Here is a 19,097-nt window from a genome sequence, read left to right as displayed (position 1 = left end):
AAAATGAAGTTTCTTATCTGGAAATACTGTATTCTTTACTAGAGCTTACAAAGCATATGTTAGGCTAATCCTAGAATACTGTTCAATGATTTTGAATCCTTACCACATATCGGACATAAATACAATCAAGCAAGTTCAGAAGTACTTTACAAGAAAAGTCTTGCATCCTTCTGTTCATAATAGAATACCTTATGTTACTAGACTTAAAATTCTTGGTTTGGATAGTTTAGAACTGCGACGCTTGCGGTTAGACTTAGATATCACTTACAAAATTGTACATAATAATGTTTTTCCCGTAAATGACTTTTTTTAGTTTTAACTGCAATGTAACACATGTGAATAATCTCTTTAAACTTAAAGTAAACCATTTTAAATTCGATTGTAAAAAAAATGATTTTTGTAACAATTTATTTATTTATTTATTATTTATTAGTTCGATTTATATGCCGCCCTTCTCCGGAGACTCAGGGCGGCTTACAATGCATTAAGTAATAGACTTCATACTTTTGTATATACCTGCTTAGTAGGGCTTTTGCCCCCCCCCCCCCCAGCGGTGTTCTTTTTTATACAAAGTCAGCTTATTGCCCCCACAATCCGGGTCCTCATTTTACCTACCTTGAAAGGATGGAAGGCTGAGTCAACCTTGAGCCTGGTGAGATTTGAACTCGCAGTAATTGCAGGCAGCTGGCAACTAAGTGCAACTTTAACATCACTTAGTCCACTGCGCCACCAAGGCTCTTATGCTTGTCAAAGGCTGGAAAATTCCACCTGATTCAGTTGTCTCAGCCACTAACATTTGTAGTTTTAATTCCAACTTCATTTCTGTGGACCTCACCCCATATTTAAGAAGTCCTTAAGGGGTGTGCGCATAGGTGCACTAATGTACCTATCGTCCCTGTCTCATTTTAATTTTTTAATTTTGCTTGTTTGAATTTTTAATTTTTGTTTGACAAATAAACATTAAACAGGAAACAATTTTTATAATTTTTACTATACAAGCACCAGTTCATATCAGTGATACATTTGTACTCTTTGCATAAGCTTCAATACCTGGTTTCACTAAGTCGGGATGAAAAAGATTCCGGTCCAAAAACAAGGAAAGTTGCTGCTATTCTCTCTATGTAACAATGAGTTAAATGAAACAATGGGGGGGGGCTTCATTTTCTAGATCCTTGACCATTACTCTCTTTACAGATCACTGTCTTTCACTGCTGGTAGTGGGAGATTTAATAGGAATTAAGGAATTACATCTGACGGGACCCAGAAAAAAGGCCTTTTCTGTGGTGGCTCCCTCCCTTTGGAAGATCATCCAGACTGGCCCACACTTTGACACTCTTTCGCAAGGCTCTGAAGACCTGGTTCTGCCAACGGGCCTGGGGAACCCAGAGCGGGATGGAACCCATCAAATGGCTTGTTTGATTGCTTGTTGTCACCTGAGGAGTGGGGTAAGTATTGCTTTTTTATATATTAGGCTTTTTACTAAGAAGATGAAGTTGATGATGATGATGAAGAAGAATTATATAATATTTTTATTAAAATATATACAGTATGCCTTCACAATGTCATTTTCAGTTGCATCTCCATGGTAGCTGGAGCCTGAATCAGATTGATGGTTAAAGCTGACAAAGAGTTTGGTAGATGAGATACCGATATTGATAGGTGCTACTAGGGCTCTTAGGCAAGCAACATCAAGGGATACCCATCTGGACTGAAATGCCTCTGGTTCCCATGGGGCTGCCAGCTTTAACTCCTGAGATGGATCATCTCCATATTCAAAAATCCAAGGCTATGTGCTCAGGCTGCAATTAGTCATAAGAAAATATAGCACAGGAAGGAGTGCCAAGATGAACATATGGCTTGGAACATGTAGGATGAAAGACAGATACTAAAGATGCTGCCCAGCAGGCATGTATGTGAATGTGTGTTGGTGGAATCTGCAGTGACTTGGAAAAGAGGCAAATAGGATTTAGCACTGTGTTTTTTATAGTCCCACAATCAACAACAATCAAACTTGAAAATGGACTCCCAGTTCCATTTGCTAAGAGTGCAATTTCATTTCGTTTAATGTTAATTTCATATTGGTTTCCACATTCCATCTTATCTGGAGTGACCCTAACGTAGACAGGTTATCTTTTTTGGCTACGGTTCACATTGCCTTAGAGGTAATCTGTCCACAATATAGTTAAGAGTGCTAAAGAAAGCAATAGGTAGGGCCCAAATCAAAAGTGGATGGAGACACATATTATTTTGATGGCAACCACCCTTCTTTTTCTCATTCTCAGAGAGATCTATGCTCTCTCTATCTTGCAGGTTGTAAGGAAGAGACAGGTAGCTTTTATCAAAGATCTGAATCAATCTTTTGCAGAAGCTTTCTGAAATTAGGCTGAAGTCCAAAGATTTCTCACCTCTATCCTAAGTGATAAGCATTTCAGCTGATGATGCATCACCCTTAAACTGATTGCTGATCTCAGCTGAGGTTCAAGGTGCTGTCCCATCACCAGTGATAAAGAATAATTCAACTCTGTAAATGCCAGATTCTCTAGGTGGAATTGCTTAGTAAGAAAGGTGTCACCTAACAGTATATCAGGCAACAAAGGGTGATGGGCCAGCTCCAAGCCAGAAAAAACAATTATTATTTTTTTGTGGAAAGCTAGCCAATAGCATTTTGTTCTTCAAACATAAACCCTCCTCTCCCTGACAACCACAAAAAGAACAGAGGACATTCCAGGACCAGCCATGCAACAGCTACAAGGAACCCAAGAAATGTTAAGGTTAATGCTCGATGTTTGAAAAATGAAAAACTCGTAGAGAATGCAGAATCAGGATTGGGAACAAGATTGTGTTTGAATCAAAGTATATAACGGCAATAATTTATCCTGTAGGCATTAGACAAGACAACTAGGAATCTGAGTAACGGGCGTTATCATTTGCAAATGATAAACCCCAAAGCAAGTTTTAAAGTTCAGATTGTACCGTATTTTTCAGAGTTTAAGATGCTCCAGACTATAAGACACACCTACCTTTTTTGGGGAGGAAAACAAGGGGAAAAAATCTGCCTTTGCCTGTGCCTCCCAGCAATTTGCTTCCTTGCAGCAAACAGAAAACAGCAAACAGCTGAGGCTGAAAATGGGGGGGAGGGCGCGGAGGCGGCAATAGGCAATGGCAATCCCTGCAGCCTGAAACAGCTGATGGTTGGGAGGCCAGTCCAATTGATAATCCGCTGCTTGTGCTAATCAAGCTATGCTGAAGCTGAAACTGAAATGGGCTGTTTCCTGCAAGGAGACAAATTGCTGGGAGGCAGAGGCCAAAGGATGGGGGCCGGTGGGTTGGCGGGGGCTACGTTTGGTGTATAAGACACATCCAAATTTTCATGCTCTTTTGTGGGGGGAAGTGTATCTTATACTCTGAAAAACACGGTAATTCAGTTGCCAGAAAATCACAATAACTTTGCTCCCATTGATCAGTAGAGAACAAAAACAATGTAGAGTTATATTAGAACATAAATGAAAACACAATGGACAATTATATATTGCTTATACATAATTGTACATACAAAGGATTTTTGCAAGTTTGCACACAAATAGTATTCTTTTAAAAAGTGCTAATGTCATAAGGAACCTCTGTATAGGTACATGTAAAAAAAGCTGCATGTTTTTTTTTCTCCTAGTGCTTCAGTTTCAAAGACAGAAAACTATTCCTATCATGAATATAACTTCATCCATATTAGGATGAAGGCCAAAGAGAGAATTAATTAAGGTATCAGGATCCGAAAGACAAAAGAAATTAATGTCCTGCTATGATTTATATTAATTGATCTTGTCTAATTAGTACTTATAAAAAGATATCTTAAAGCACTCTATAATACTTTTCTGGCTTCATCATTTGATTTCAGTATATGTATTGCCTGACATATTGTATGTCTTTTGCAATAAAATGATTTTAAAATGTCTTTTTTCTTTTCTTTTCAAAAGTAACATTTGCCATGAGTTAAACTAGCAAAACTATCTCAGGTTTGAGAAAGGATTTAATTCTTTAACTCACAACTAAACCTTTTGGGGAGAATAAAACTTTATAGATATTTATAGATATTACAGATGTTTCCTGAAATCATGGTTAGTCTATTCTGTATATTTTAAATACCTTTTTGGGGGCTTTATGTTGTTCCTTTGAGACGTGTATGGAGCTGTTTTATCTCTAGTTTACTTACATCCTTTCCTCAATTCAAACCGAACCATAGCACAAACGTACTCCAGCAATATCAGTTTTCTGGCATGTACTTTAAGGTGTTCTCATCCCCAGAACATAATGAAACAGACCTTAAGTCATCGCATTGTGCTAGTGTTACAATATGTTTTATTTTCCTTTATTTCCACCATCCAAGGACAGGGTCTGGTTGAGTAAAAACAATTAAACTGTCATCATTAGGTTGCCAAAAAAAAAAAAAAAAAAGCCAAGCAGTTTCAGGGGCTTGAAAGGGAGGTAACATAAGGACTAACAATGGAGACTGCAAATTCTATGCTGGTTTAGTTTTCTGCCAGCTCAAGGATGGGTTGAGAGCACTTCATCCCAGCAATGGGAAAGGCCCTTATACAAGGAACAAAAAGAGGGAGATTCTTGTGCAGATGGATTTCTATTGTTTATAAACAATAAACATCTACCTCCAGAACCGGCTTTCTCAGGTGATAAGTACTTTATGCGTACAGAAGAAGGGTTTATTTGTTCAAATCCACAACAGGTACACAAGATCATAAGTGACCAAAACAAGGGCATACCTCTTCAGCAAATACTTTATCGTGATATCCAAAGAGATAAAGAAGATAAGACCAACAATGTGCATGACTGTGGAGGTAAATATACCAATGGCACACAAAAAAAATATACATTGATGCAGATGTTAATCAGTGCAATACGTTTTCAGGATTGCTATTGACGATGTATTCTTAAATGCATCTAAATAGGAAGAATGTACACAGCAGCTGCACTCTTTTGCATATTTTCCTATAAACAGTAAACTACTCTAGCCACTGATTTTTCTCTCTCCATTCTACCAGCACAGGAAGATCAAATTGGAGGCAGGAAAAATGGTTTACTTAACAAAAATAAAGAGTGAATTATAGATTCTTGTTTATATTTATGAAACATTCCAACAATTTTTATTATCAGTACACATGTAGCAGTTAAGGACACATCAACCTTTCCCAATCAGGATATCCTCGCAATGTAGTGGCACTAAAGTTCCCATAAATTCTTCCCAGCAAAAGTGAGGATGATAAGAATGGTACATTTTGAAGGCTTCCAAGATGCTTTTATTTATTTATTTATTTATTTATTTATTTTATTATTTAAATTTTTTTACCGCCCTTCTCCCGAGGGACTCAGGGCGGTGCACAGCCACAATAAAACAACATATATCCATAAAATTTAAAAGCAGTTTAAAACATATTAAATAATTTGGCCCATATATTAAAAAACTAAAAAACTAAAACATCCATTAAAATTTGTTATTTAAGCCAGCCAGGCTGTTGGAAGTAGAGTCTTAAGGGCACGGCAAAAGGTAGGTAGGTCAGGGATCATACGTATCTCCGGGGGCAATTCATTCCAGAGGGCAGGTGCCCCCACAGAGAAGGCTTGCCCCCTGGGGATCGCCAGTCGACATTGTTTGACTGACAGCACCCTTAGGAGTCCCTCTCTGTGGGAGCATATTAGCCAGTGGGAGGCTATCAGTGGCAGAAGGCGATCTCATAAGTACCAGGTCCTAAGCCATGGAGCACTTTAAAGATGGTAACCAGCACCTTGAATTGCACCCGGAAGACCACCGGGAGCCAGTGCAGCTCGTGCAAGAGAGGTGTTACATGGGTGCGCCGTGTCGCTCCCATAATCACCCGCGCAGCCACATTCTGGACCAGCTGGAGCCTCCGAGCACTCTTCAAGGGGAGACCCATGTAGAGAGCATTACAGTAGTCCAGACGGGAAGTGATGAGGGCATGAGTGACTGTGCGCAAGGCATCCCAGTCCAGAAAGGGACACAACTGGTAAATCAGGCGAACCTGATAAAAAGCCCCCCTGGCCACAGCCATCATATGATCTTCTGAAGACAGCCGTGCATCCAGGAGGACACCCAAGTTGCAAGCCCTCTCTGAGGGGGCCAAGATCTCACCCCCAATAGTCAGCGATGGAGCCAGCTGGCTATACCAGGACACCGGAAACCACAGCCACTCAGTCTTGGAGGGGTTGAGTCTGAGCTTGTTTCTCCCCATCCAGATCCGCATGGCCTCCAGGCACCGGGACATCATGTCAAGGGCATCATTGGGGTGGTCCGGGGTGGAGATGTACAGCTGAGTATCATCAGCGTATGATGGAACTTCACCCCAAAACCACGGATGATCTCACCCAGCGGCTTCATATAAATGTTGAACAGGAGGGGCGAGAGGACCAACCCTTGCGGCACCCCACAAATAAGGTGCCTCGAGGTCGACCTCTGACCCACAGCCAATACGGACTGCGTACGGTCAGAGAGGAAGGAGGAGAACCACTGCAACACAGTGCCCCCCATTCCTAACCCCTCCAACCGGCGCAGCATGATACTATGGTCAATGGTATCAAAAGCCGCTGAGAGGTCTAATAGGACCAGGACAGAGGAACAACCCCTGTCCCGAGTCCTCCAGAGATCATTAACCAATGCGACCAATGCCGTTTCCGTGCTGTACCCCAGCCTGAAACCTGATTGGTACGGATCCAGATAGACAGCTTCATCCAGGTACTGGGGAAGTTGTCGTGCCACCACACTCTCTACAACCTTCGCCACAAAGTGAAAGCTTTAATCAGTTAACCCTCTACATCCCAAAACACCAAAAATGGTAGCATGGAAAGATATGCCTGCAGTTAGGAGGAGCAACCCCAAAGCAAAATCTTTGTTCACAAAGCTTTCAGTTTATCAAAATGCTGGGATCCTACCCATGATATTGCTCAAGTGTTTCTTTCATGTGTCCTTTTAAAGGAGGTATTCCCACAGGTTTGAATATATGAATATTCATATTTAGCTCAGCCGTTTTGATGCTTTGAATGAGGACAAGGATGATAAAAGCCCTTTAGTAGTTTGGGATTTTCTGAACTGATTAAATGAGGTTTGGGTAGACATACGACCAGAGTCCAGAGCCATATAAATGGAACACCTATTCAGTTTCATGCAGAGAGCAGAAGATGAAGAAAAGATTATTGTTTGAGAGCAGGATGTAGAACAGCAAGAGGTAAATCTCTTAATATCTGGACGGCATAATTAAACCCAGTAATATTGTGTGCTTTATTAGGATTATATTAGCAAGCAACAAACTGCTGCATGGATTTGCAAGCAGACACAGATTTCTGTTCTGTGTTGCTGAAATAAGATAAGAACAGCAACTCAGCTTTGAGCATCTTTGGGATATTTTGTAGAAACTCAGCAAAATCTAGACTGTTCCTCCATCATTTTGGAAGAGAAGGCAAAGAGAATCATCTTTCCCACTCAGCCATCTCTCCCACTCTCCCAGATGCTATCTGTTTACTACAGGGATGAGTAAGAAGCTTTTGGTGGCCAAAAGCTGAACTCAGGAAACTTTTGGGTAAAATAAGGATTAAAAGGGCAAGGACCACATTCCACATATGGACATGATCAACATTTTCTGCTGATGTTCTTTTTCCTGGGTTTTGTGTAAGAATTGTTGGAAGTGTGGGTTGTAGTAATAAATGGTGTTAGCCTAACTTCAGGTCTTACATTACCATTTGCCTTTGGACTATAAGATATCCAAGGTCCCTTCCAACTCTTATTCTGTTATTTAAGTGTAGTCGAGTGGTAATGAAGAGAGGGAAACTAGTTAAAACTGATGGAGTGGAACTACTAGCAGATCACACAGCAGACATACAACCACCCACAAGTACCTTGATATCCCACAGTCACTTGGGAAGCACAGTGAGGAGGCAAGGAAGACAGCAACATCCAAACATCACCAAAGGATCAGACAAGTGCTGAAGAGCCAACTCAATGGAAAGAAGAAGATAAATGCTATCAACATGAATGTTCTTGCCAATCATAAGATACCTGCCGGTATAATGAGTTGGTCAAAGGAGGACATGGAAGCTGCCAGTGTGAAGGCTCAGAAGTTCCTCACTATGTATGGAGGAGTCCAATATTCAGAGACTGGAAAGAGGGTGGGTGGGCTCTGATGACTGTCATGGATGGAACCCAGAGCACCCAGGAGTACCATCAGCACACAAAGATGAGCTGCTGAAAGAATTCTTGAGGCAGCAGCAAATGTGGGAGGAAGATCAAGCAGAGGAACTGCCATTACAAGACAAGATCCTGCATGGAATGTGGTATCAACAGATAGCTGAGAGAGCAGACATTGGGAAATCCTACCAGTGACTGGAAAGGGCTGGACTAAAAGATAGCACTATACACTGATCATAGCAGCAGAAAAACAAGCACTAAGCACCAGATCTATAGAAACAAGGGTCTACCACGTTAGACAGCACCCAAGATGTAGGCAATGCAGAGAAACCTCAGAAACTTCCAACGAAGTATAAGTTATGTGGTATTGAACTAATAGATGAGCCTAGTTTTGTTAAGGAGCTGGGTGTACTCAACTGATGATTTATATTCTAGAATTTATATTCACAGAATATTTATTTATTTATTTATTTATTTATTTTTCAAATTTATATGCCGCCCTTCTCCTGTAGGACTTGGGGCGGCTCACAAAATAAAAACAACACAGCAATCCAAGTGCTAAAATTAGTCAATTAAAAACCCCAGACAATTAAAAAACCTCACGGCAGATCAGGGAATTTGCTGAAAAAGCCATGTCTTCAGCTCGGAGTGGAAAGTGCGGAGGTCAGGGGCTGTCTGGAGCGCGGTGGGTAACCCATTCCAGAGGGTCGGTGCAGCCACAGAAAATGCCCTCATCCTGGGGGCCGCCAGCCAACATTGTCTGGCCGACGGCACCCAGAGGAGGGCAGTCCTATGTGAGCGCACTGGGCGGTGGGAGGCTGGTAGGAGATGGTCCTGCAAGTACCCTGGGCCCATGCCATGAAGGGCTTTATAGGTAAGTACCAGCACCTTGAAGCGGATCCAAAGGGCCACCACCAGCCAGTGCAGCTCGTGCAGGAGAGGTGTTACACGGGAGTAGCGGGAAGCTCCCATAACAACCCACGCGGCCGAATATGTGCTAGGGCTAGGCCTTCCTAAGTCTACAGGGGAGATCCCACAAAAAGTTGTGGCGTACAAGAAAGCTAAAATCCCATGGGACTTCCAGATCCAGACAGACAAGTAAGTACTGGCAAATTGATGGTAGTAGACAAGAACCAGAAGAGATCAGTAGTGATGGATGTAGCAGTGTCAAGTGACAGCAACCTCAGGAAGAAGGAGTCTGAGAAGCTGGAGAAGTAACAGGACCTGAAGTAGGAACTGGGGAGGATGTGGAAAATAAAAACCCAAGTGGTCCTAATAGTGATAGGAGCACTTGGGCTGTGATTCCTAATCTGGGAGAGTGGCTCCAACAGGTCCCAGGAGCAACATCAGAGCTCTCTGCCCAGAAAAGTGCAGTGCTAGGAACACCTAAGATACTGTGCAGAACGACTCAAACTCCCAGGTTTCTGGTAGAAGACCCAAGATTGAGGAAGGCACATAGCATCCATAAAAGTGGGAATGAAATATGTATATTCATATGCATTATTTTAATTGTTTTCTTGTTTTTCTGATGTACTCTCAGAGGCAGATGTTGAGATGGGCGACTATAGAAATCAAATAAATAAAAGGTGTTTGGGTTTTATTTTGGCAGCACAAACATTAATTTTGGTAGTCAAGTTAAAAGCAGAGGAACAGTACTTTTTAAAGATTAAGGGAACAGTCTCTGAAAACTTTAAGTGGAGTGGGATGTGCAGACCACAATGCCCATAATGCAGTGCAAACTGCTGCTGGCAGGTTTTTGACAATAAGTCATTTGTTATCATATTTATACCATCAAAATCACACATTTGACAGAAGTTTGTATTTTTTGTTGAGCTGGAATATCTCAACATATGAGCAAAGTCTCTAAATACTGTATAAGTAAAACTTTCTTTAAAGCCTTTAGTAAATAGGGTGCAGGAACTCTTTATGCTCTCCGATCTTACTTTTTACAATAATTGGTCCCAACAGCAACTCCTGTGTTCCTTCGTAGCTCTTTTGGTAAAAAATCTGGCTCTGGCTTTCTGGACAATTGATTCACTATCTTCACTAGAATGATAAAAGCTGTAGGAAAAAAAAACCCACCAGCGTGATTTCAGACATTGTTCTGGGAAAAAAATGTTGGCTGAGAGAAGAGAAGAAAGAAGCGATGTGGGTCAAGAGTTTCAAACTCAGTTCTAGGAATGTGTCTTTTCTTTCTGTGATAGTTGTATTACTTATCTAAAAAAATGGGGAACACATTCAATGATTGGCCTACATTCTCTGCTGCACCAGATCTATATTTGGAAAAGGGTGGAAGCTCTCTGCAGGACAGACGGTAAATGCAAAATGAATTAAGATTTGTTTGAGAACTGACATACGTAAAGAAGCATTGTACAAAAAAAAAAAAATAGAAGGAAAAATCCTAGAAGATGATTAATGGATCAAAACCTTTACCCATTTGTGGACTGTGGGCAGCATTTTAAAGGCAATCTAGTTACAATTTTCTGGGTCTCTATCTGGCATTTTTGCCTCTGTAGAACAGATTTTCAAAATAATACCTGCACATAGAAGTGGCAGCTCTAAAAGCATTGCTCATCTTGAAGGTCACATTGTATTTAAAAAGCTGTGCTGGGTTCTAAAATTGTGTTCCGGAAAATGAAGCTGTTTCCACCCCCACCCCCTGCAAAAAAATATATTATACAGATTCTACAGGAAGATAATTATCAGGGGAATAGTCTTGAGTAGTAGTTCCCAAACTTTTTGTGATATTGTGGATAGTACATACAGCCCCATGAAATGTGAAATTTGATCATGTCAGAGATTTTGTTCCATTTTTGATATTTTGCCCAAGGCTCTTTGGAAATTGTGTTCTAGACTGACAATGATGTAAATGTACACAAATTAATATGTCCTGGTTTTTGTAAATCTGGTAACCTATCCTTTATATCATGAAGACTCCCATGGGGTAGTAAAACTTTACAAGTACATGTATCACTAAAGGCGTATAAGGTTTCTTTTGACAGGTTTTATATTCTAATCTTGGGAGACTGTGACAAATATGACAAATGGTGTTTGCTTGGATTTCTGTTTGAACATACTAAAAGAATTAGGTTTCACAAATAAAATCTTGTTTTGAATAAGCGCACAATCCTTGACTTGAGCGTTTAAACAGTTTGGAAAATAACATACTGTTTTAGATAAGAAAAGTGCTTACTTTCTGTTCTGAAGCAAGAAATAAAAGACTGTGGTGGATAAATAATGCCCTTCACTTCTCTAAGCAGTTTCTGAAAATAAAAACAAAGGATTTCATTTGGTCGAGCCCTCCCATAGTTTCTTCTGCTCAGAAACCACTCCATTCCAGATCATAATGCAACTTTTGTGATTTGGTAATCAGCAGTTCTTGGACTATATTCTGGCCATTCTCCATCTGTTTTCCTATTTATGGCTTTGTATCATGGGCTCTTTTACCCATATTAGTGGGCTCCAAAATTCCAAAAGAACCAACACAACTCCACCTGGCCTCTAGGCATACCCAACAAGAACTCAACAGCTTTTACTCACTGTTTTCTATACCAGTCTTCTACTAGCCAACTACAACATCTATTCCTCCAATACTACTTCACTTTGTGAGCCCTATTTCTGGAGAACAGTAACAGTAAATTTGCATTAGGTTGCTTCAGGCTAGTTTCCCAAACTAACACAAAGCACCTTCCCTTCCCTCCCATTCCCATACTAACACTCCCACACCAACACTCTCAACTGCCTCACTCCTCAGCTTTTATAGACACCAGTTGCTAGGTGTCTAGGGAGAGATCTTAAAGCAGAAGTGTAAACCAATGGCCCCTTTATGACTTGTGGACTTCAACTCCCACAATGATAGCTCAGGAATTCTGGGAGTTGAAGTTCACAAGTCATAAAAGGACAATCGTTCTCCAGCCTTGTAAAGGGACAGTGCACCAGCTGTCTAGGTGCTGGCCAGTTTGCAGGCAGCCTCTCCTCTCATACTTTGCAATAGGAATAAGTGTATAGAATTTCTCATATGCATATAGGATTTCCTGAAACAAGTTTTTCTTACAGGTTTCCTGCTGGTTTTGCCCTCCCAAGCTGTGACAAGTCTTAGGCAGGGGTGTCAAACTCACGGCCTATGGGCCGGATGAGTCACGCACTGGCCACGCCCACCTCATTTTAGTGAAGGGGGGAAATCACAATACATCATGTGATGACAACGTGATGACGGGAGTTTGACACCCCTGGTCTTAGGTAATCTCAGACACTTGACAGAGTTGCTTGTGTGTTAAGAAAACCTGGATAAAAGATATATATATATAAATAAGATGGCTCTGTTTTGGCCATCTTTCCCAGTCAATTTCTCCTTAGATGTGTTAAGTTCAATTCCCTTGATTGCAGGAGCAGCAGGTCATCCTGCCTTAGAAATATAGGAGTTAAAAATCAATACATCTAGAGAGTATTGGATGAGAGAAAGCTGTTGATGCTATACTAGAAAAAATGCAGGTGATCTTACAAGTAAATCAGGGGAGGAATCAACCATAACCAGTCTCAATCACAAGCAGCCACATCTTACTTGCATGTTATGTTGGTTTCAAATTGAACTTAATAGAAGTCATCAGTCTCCTGCATTAGTGGTTGGAGCATAAACTTGAATGGTTGTCTTTTTAAAGAGTTGTCAGTGAAGCCTATCTAATATTGTTCAGACACCAATTGCATTATAGCCAAATACTGTTCTTGCTATATCCTTTCTAACCATAATAATAACACCGTTTCTTCTTTGATTTTGATACCCTGAGTAACAAATGGTGTGATCTTCTGACTGAAAGCATTTAGTTCCAGTCCATTTCACTTTACTGATCTTAAGATGTCAGTTTGTAATTGTTTTATCTTATCTTGCATTGTATCGAACTTTTCTGTTCCTTACTATCCATGTTCACATTGTAATTCTATCTTTGCAACTTTGTCCAAAAGATGCTTTTCCAAAAGGCAATTCGGCTTTCTTGGGGGGCTTTTTTCCCTTGGAAAACATTTCACTTCTCATCCAAGAAACTTCTTTGGTTCTAACTGAACAACTAAAGTGTCTAACCGAAGACACTTCTGGGATGAGAAGTGAAACATTTTCAAAGGGAAAAAAAAACCCACAAGGAAGTCCAATTATCTTTCGAAAAGCACCTTTGCACTTGTCTCTGTTTTCACCTGCTACAGAAACTTGGTAGTACAGTGGTCTAAAGCACCCTGTTATTAAGATGGTTATTAAGACCAGCTGCCTGCAATTACTGCAGGTTCGAATCTCACCAAGGCTCAAAGTTGACTCAGTCTTCCATCCTTCCTAAGGTAGGTAAATTGAGGACCCAGTTGTGGGGGCAATAAGCTGACTTTGTATAAATAAACAAAAGGATGAAGGCTATTGCTGAGCACATTGTAAGCCGCCCTGAGTCTCCGGAGAAGGGTGGCATATAAATCAAATTAAAAAAAAAAAACTTGCAAAAATGGTTCTTTGCAGTTGAGCATGTAAATAAATTCAACAAATGGAAAGTTGGGGTCTGTTTACAACCATTACTTTTCCTCAAGAGGCAGCAAGTTCCTTTCCCGAGCACTTACAAGTTTTACTGGAAGTAAAAATAGGTTGGCCAGGTCTCGTCTATTTGAAGGGGTATTCAGAGGACAATCTTCTCTTTGAAAGCATTCTATATTTGAAAGTTCAATTTTTAAAAAGTCATGAAAAGAAAAAAGAAAGCCTTGACACTGCACAGCAAAAGTCAACCCCGGGAGGAATTCAGTTACTTCAGTTCACTATGATATTTTATTTCTGTTTAAATTACGGTGGTTATTATTAGACTTGCATATATACATATAAAGTAGGGTTTGCAACCTGCAGATGATAATAGTGTTTCTATTTTTCTTCCACTTTTTTAAAAAATGCAACTCAAGGTGGTGAACATACCTAATATTCCTGTTTCCTATTTTTCCCACACAACAACTGTGTGAGATGATTTGGGCTGAGAGACAGTGACTGGGCAAAAATTAACCCAACCAGCTTTCACATCTAAGAAAGGCTTAGGATTCGTTGTCTCCTGGTTTCTGTGACAGCATCTTAAGCACTACACCAAACTGGCTTTGTTTTGTTTTGTGCTCCTTTGTTTTATTTTTTGTGATGCCTAATAAGCTACTTTAATGTTAGGCTAGGACTCAGCAGTAAGTCAAGAATTTCCTGACACACCACATAGCTTAGTTCATCTTCTGGGTTATATTTGCCAGGCATTTTACAGGAATTATTCAGTTACATATAAATCTTTCTTGCAGACAAGAATGGAGCTGTAGATAACAGCTGCCTGGCCACAGCCAATACTGATAAATGACACTTATACTTACATGGACTTAAACTTGTTTCTTATTGGCCCTTCTTCCCATTTGCCTTTCTTCCCATGAATTAATGAACTCATGCCATGTGTTTAGTGACTCTGAAGCCAAGCAATCTTCATATAACTGACATCACTGGCCAGAAAACTGCTGGATCCCACTTCAACCCCCTATCCAACATATAGGGGGAAAATAGAGCTGCTATAAAGAAGAAAGAAAAAGTCATGAGCAAATATAAATATAAATGCCACATGGGGGGGAAATATTTGTTTCCTTAGGGAGGATATAAAACTGACTAAACTCACACAAACTACAGCCTTCCAGAGCATCCTAAATAAGCCAAAAGACCAAGTAGCCCAAGAAGAAAGAAAAAAACAGGACTCATCTACCACATCTGAGTCCTTCAGGAGTAGGGCGGTATAGAAATCTAATAAAATGAAAAATGAAATGAAATATAATGTAAGCATTATAACAGCCACTGTGTAGGATAGGCAGGCAGAAGACTAACACAGAATATCCATGAACACCAACTAGCACTCAGAAGACGTAATGAAAACTGCTTAATCTCACATCGCAGACACCTCTGTAGTTTCAATTGGGAAACTGTAAACATCCTAGACCAGGGGTCTGCAACCTTAAACACTCAAAGAGCCATTTGGACCCATTTCCCACAGAAAAGAAAACACTGGGAGCCACAAAACCATGCCTGACTATTTCTTGAGCGGCCATAAAACTAGCATATGTAGTTGAATTAAACATTCTGTTCTCTTCTGAAACTTTTCTTTTCTTGGATTTATCCATGGTTGGCCTATCGGGGGTTGAAAGGCTCAATAAATCGCGTGCTGGCAGGTGTCGCACATTGGCTGTTGTGATGCATATTTTGAGTGACAGGGAGCCGTAGCAGAGGGGTGAAAGAGCCACATGTGGCTCCAGAGCTGCAGGTTGCTGACCCCTGTCCTAGATCAAACTAAATCCAAAAATGCTAGGGAATTCCTGGAAGTGTGGCATTTAGACAAATCAGCTATCAACAGGCAAATAGAGATAAACCATATTTACACACCATCTAAAAAACGACAATAAAAAAAAGCTGAGAAGTAAACAAAAAGACCAGAACCCATCATCTTCAACAGCCAATTCCCAAATTGGCATGGATTAGCACCAGAGAAACAATCAAGGTACTGACAGATTTTATTTTCCTGGCTCCAAGATCACAGCAGTTGGGGACTACAGCCAAGAAATTAAAAGACGCTCCTGGGGAGGAAAGCTTTGGCAAATCTAGACAGCACACTAAAAGGCAGAGACATCACCCTGCCAACAAAAGTGCATATAGTCAAGCGAACAGGTAGCAAAGGTAAGTGAAACCCACCACTGGGTTGGACATGACTTCGCAACTAACAACAACAACAAAACAATCAAGCAGAAAACAATACCCTACTCAAGGAACTATCAAGGCGAAAATCAAATCCCCACTAACACTGACAGGACAAGCTACTATATATAAACAGGGAGCAAGTCCCATACTCACTAGCAAAGACTATGTTACCTAGCCAAATAATGAAAGGTCTGCAAGCAAACAACCAAATTCAGAGAGCACCAAGGACTCCACAGTTCAACCCTGAACTACATATATTCTCTCTTATTGGAACCAGCCTTTATGGGTAATCTTTGTGAAAGCTACAATATAGTCCTCCAATATCTATATTGTTACATTACATAATATATAAGAGTAGATATTATGATGTATAAGAGTATCCAGAAACTTCAGCTGGTGCAAAATGCATCAGCACAAAAAGTTATGTAAGCTTCTGGTAGAGCACATGTTACATCTTTGTTACACAAGGTGAATTGGTTACCAGTTTGCTTCCTGTCCAACTCAAGATATGGTTATTGACAGTTAAATCTCTATATAGCATAGGACTGGGCTATTGAGGGCCTACCTCTCTCTGATTTCATCACCTGTCATACCAGATTTAGTACAGTGTCTAGGGAGTTTCATTTTTGAGGGCGTTGGCAGCAGACCCTTTCTGCTGTGGCCCCCATACTATGGAATCTCCTCCAGTCCAAGATGAAGATGCCATCGTCACTTCTAAGTTTCCAAAAGTCCCGAAAGACCGGGTTATGCCAGCATGCCTGGAGATCTCAGCGGGCAAATGAGTTAGCACTGTGGCTCCATTACTATTAACATCCCTTTGTCTATTATTCTTGCTCTAACTGTTTTCATAGTCTTTAAGTGTTTGTAAATGATAATAAAGTCAGGATACAAATAAATAAAATAATGACATTAGATATTTATTGTTTTAGCTTTATTGTATGCCACCTGCTTGGGAGTCACTTGCTTGGGAGATGGGCGGCCATATAAATTAGACAGAGCGAGAAAGAGAGAGAGAGACAGACAGACATCTCTAAGTGCCCAGTCCAATTCTCTAGCCATTCATCAGACACAGATACATCTTACAACTGTGTCAAAAATTTGGAGGTACTTTCTTTCCCATGGACTTCTGTAACTGATTTTCATGAAGGAGAGATAATGTGATGAAAAATATATGAGTTTTGCTTCTGCCATGTTATCTGTAATAAATAGGAAGATTGCAACTTAAGGCAGTTGCCAACAGTGGCGAATTATCAAGGTACAGTATATTTGCCTTGCACTGTTCAGTACTGCAAGCATGCCATCGCTACCTCATGCCATCGCTACCTCATGCCAAGTTTTTAATGCCAAGTGTTTGAGTTGACAATTATCAAGAGTTTTGACATGAGTTTTGATGCTTTAGTATCACGGCAAGTTATCTTCCTTTTTGAATCAGTAAGTTTTCAGCACACATTTTTCAGATAGATATTGAGCTGTTTAACAATTACATTCCGATGCCAGAAAGTAGTTCTCTGTGGTAATGCTTTTTATCTGGCTCACAAAGGCCTCATGCCAAGCTATATCTAACAGGTCTGGAACCCACAATCGGCAAAATTGGGGTAATAATCCATGATGAATCTCATGCCTCACTGCTCCCATGGCTTCTAAGAATATGAGGAATAGGAATTACAGAAATAAGCAGATAAAACACTGAGAGACAGTGAAAAATTCTGGATTAACGTTTTACGAAACCTCACATAGGAATATCGAGCAGGAAAAAGTTGGAAAAGGATTTTATAAGCATATGGCTTCAGAGTGTGCACTATTTTTTTTTTTACTGTGAACAATATTCATCCCAGTTCAGTGGGGGTCCATGTTCTAGCTGACATGGAGTGTTTAAAATCTCCTGTTTCCTGTGCTTTTGTTGTTAGGGTGAAAAAAAATTGCTGTCTCTGTCTTACTAATTAGATGATGAGACATTTGGCTAGGTAACTTTTATTTTTAGACAGCTGGCGATACAGGTGAGAAATCATGAGTGTTCAACAAGAACCCACGCCTCCCACTGCAGGCCAACTCACTAAGGTGGCAAATCGCTATACAACAGTCAAGCAGGAGCAATCTCTGCTCAGCAGGTCATATAATCCATAAATACTCCTAACAGTTCGAGATTGTCCATAATAGTGCAGATCAACCAGTTTTAGTGCACTAAAGTTACACTATAAAGGCCTTAGCAGTGGAGCAATCCTCGTTAACAGAGGTCCGCAATGTCTCTGTGGCTCAAGCTTAGTGCCCAAAGTCCATCACCAGATGGATCATATAACAGTCCCACAGTTGGGGCAATCCACAGGAAGGGCCCAGCTTGCTTCCAAGTCACCAGCACACTCCCAGACCCCATCCAGCCCACCGGAAGGGGCAGAGGGGCGGGGAAGCACAGGCACCTCTCCCAGTCGCGGTGCATGCCTAGCCCTACTCCGCACCCCAGCCTGACCAGTCCAGTCCTCGGAGCCAATCCTGAAGTTACAGATCTGGCTTGCTGACTTATTCTTAACACTTCTTAAAATATATTGAACGTGTTATATTGTTGGTGATAATATTAGGAGTATGTTCTCTGCGAAATAGAAAAGGCCTTATTATGATGCACTTATATGTTTAGTTTTGTTTCAAATGTAGCCCTAAAAGGTCTTTTTCCAATTTAGTGAACATGGGATAATGCCTGTTTCAGTTGAACGGAACATTAATTCAATCTTTCCTATTCAGAATTTTCTGAGGATATGAAGCTTTAGCCTTGCCTGAGGCTCCAGTGAAAAGTAGCATGACATTGTCATATTCGTATATTATTTTAAAATACCATTCTTCCTTAAGATCAGACCTGTTCTCATCTAGTCACTAGTCTAAATGTCTATCACCTGTTCAACATAGGGTGTAAGAGCCACTCATTTGTGGGAGAAACTAGTCTATTTCTAAAGTGCATTTTAACACTCTGCAACAACATTTCCATGAATCTTGCTCAGCTAAAGAATTTTCCCAATCTATATTCAAGCAGTGCTGGATTGCCGGATTGTTAAAATAAGTTAGTTACCATACCTGAGCTCAGCATCTTGCCTGCCTGTGACAAGAAATTAATTAGACAAACCTGAGCAGCGTCTCCCAGTACTCAGCTCAAATTATATGAAGGAAAGAAAATGATCTGCAATGGAT

General features: G+C 40.5%; 1 long non-coding RNA gene across 1 annotated transcript; it reads left to right on the top strand.

The window, feature by feature from the left end:
- Positions 1 to 1,052: 1,052 nt before the first annotated feature.
- LOC117672349 (uncharacterized) lies at positions 1,053 to 3,949 on the top strand. Its single transcript, XR_004593185.2, has 2 exons — positions 1,053 to 1,445; positions 3,668 to 3,949. It is a non-coding gene; the product is annotated as an uncharacterized LOC117672349 (long non-coding RNA).
- The last annotated feature ends 15,148 nt before the right edge of the window (positions 3,950 to 19,097 follow it).

Source organism: Pantherophis guttatus, chromosome 3 (assembly GCF_059756535.1).
Source record: "Pantherophis guttatus breed Tessera chromosome 3, ASM5975653v1, whole genome shotgun sequence".
Taxonomy (NCBI): domain Eukaryota; kingdom Metazoa; phylum Chordata; class Lepidosauria; order Squamata; family Colubridae; genus Pantherophis; species Pantherophis guttatus.
The sequence above is the reverse complement of the archived record's forward strand: the minus strand, read 5'-3'. Positions and strand labels throughout refer to the sequence as shown.